This window comes from Tamandua tetradactyla, chromosome 10 (assembly GCF_023851605.1).
Source record: "Tamandua tetradactyla isolate mTamTet1 chromosome 10, mTamTet1.pri, whole genome shotgun sequence".
Taxonomy (NCBI): domain Eukaryota; kingdom Metazoa; phylum Chordata; class Mammalia; order Pilosa; family Myrmecophagidae; genus Tamandua; species Tamandua tetradactyla.
The window spans coordinates 42,060,470-42,062,638 of NC_135336.1; positions in this window are offsets into that span (position 1 = coordinate 42,060,470).

Sequence of the window (2,169 nt, forward strand, 5' to 3'; positions counted from 1 at the left end):
ATGAAGGTATAATTAGTTGTCCCATGAGGTATCAGTTGCTGGTTTTCTAAGACAAGGATCTATGGCCATGGGTCAAATCCTGACTATTTTTGTAAATATAGCTTTTTGGGGACAAAACCACTTTTATCCATTTATGTTTGCCTATAGCTGCTTTCAACCTTCAGTGGCAGAATTGAATAATTGCATCAGACACCATATAGTCCACAAAATCTAAAAAATTACCATTTGGCTCTTTGCAAAGTTGGCTGAACCCTGTCCTAGGGAATTAAAATAGAAAAGTCAGATGGAGTAAATTTAGAGTAAATCTGAGTTCTTTCTAGACATTGTGATTTTAAAGTAATTGTGGGCTATCCATGTGGAAATACTTAGTAGATAGCTGGAGATGGGGCTCCAAAATTTACTGTTGCTCATGACTAAGCCTACTGTTTGATTCCTGTGCAGTAGAGGTGCTATAGTTGATGTTTTATGAGATAGGATATACATTTTGATAGGGCTATCATAATGATAAAAAAAAAAAAAACAAGTCAAAGGACATTTGAAAACCTGTTTCAGTAGAATACCAAAAAACAGTTAGAGGACAGAGGGTTAAGGAATAAGAATTGAGAAAATGAAAGCATATTTTGGATATAAAGATGTCTACATATAAAGATAACTACAGAGACATAAGAATCATATGAAGATTTATTTCAGGATAAGGACTCCAGATGAGTGACTATTTCAAAGGAGATAGAAGAAGTCTCTGAAATAAAAAAAGAGGGCATATTTCTCGTGAGAAGATAGTGTCAGTGAGGGCGTGTGGGGGGTGGTGGTAGTGATGGTAGCGGTGGTGATGGTGGAAGTGGTGGCTGTGAGATTCCCAAGGGAATTGGCAGTGGATGGAATTAGGAACACAGATGGAGGGGTGTATTAGATAGAACTCATTGTTACAAGTGACTGAAACTCAAATTTTGAGGTAGTCAGAGCCAAAAACGAGGAGGAATTTATTCACTCATGTAACCAAATTGCTGGCACATACTCTCTCATTTTCTCTTTCTGGCTAGTTCTCACTCTTCTCTCATCTCTGCTTTTATGTGTCAATTTCAGTCTTTGAGGCTATTTCTATTTAAAAATGTAACAAAACTTGAGCTGTCAGAAGTTCTCAGGCTCAGATCCTGGAAAGTCTATTTAGAGAACAAAATTGGAAGAAAGTTCTGTTTGGCTTAACTCGATTCACGTCCTTGTACCCTGGACCAAATACTCTGAATCTTATCCCCTGGCTAGTAGGGATAAGGAAACGTCTTTGTCCCAGTTTAAGTCATGTGTCCCCCCCTTCCAACTTATCACTGCTGCAGGGGCAATGAGGTATAATCATTGTCTCTGTTTGGATCAGGTGTCCACCTTTAGACCTATCGTATGGCCAGGCAAATGGGAAGAACAGCAATTTACAACCCTTTCTAGAGCCCTTCTGAAAAGGAAAGGTGGTGAATAATACACAGTGTCTTAAGCACTGAGAGAATTGTTATAATCTGTGACTTTTATAATCAAGGCTGATAATCACTAGAATGTACCTGTATACCTGAACTGATTGATTGTGGTTGGTGTTCATTCTGATTAATAGTAACCTCTGTTTTAACTGGTTGAGCTGTTGAGTATTTTGAATACCAGATCTGCTTACAAGGGAATAGGCGTAGTAATGACTTATGCCATCTTATACTTTAAAATAGATAGAAAGGAGAAAAGATTTACTATGAGGACAGGGTTTTAAAGCTGAGGAGAAAATAAAATGGTAAGCTTCACAAGTTTGGATGAAGAATAAATGTATTAGCAAGTCAATTTTATTTTAAAGATAAATCACAATACTTTTTTTTTAAGTGAATAATAATAATAATAATAGCCGGCAGTTACTCTTTTAAGCACTTTACATTCTTAACCTCACTTCAAACTCACAAAAACATTTTTAGTAAGTATTAATCGTCATTTCATAGATGGAGAAACTGAGATTGGGGAAGCCAGTGTGCAATGTCACTATAAAATGGTGCTGCCAAAACCAAACCTCTCCTCTTACCACTGTTTTCTTCTGCCTCCTCTAACAAAAAAGAGTTGATTGTATTTCATTTTTACCTTCTTCTGACTTTTTTCCTTCTTTTTTTTTAAATAAACTTTTTATTTGTAAATACTTTCAGACATATA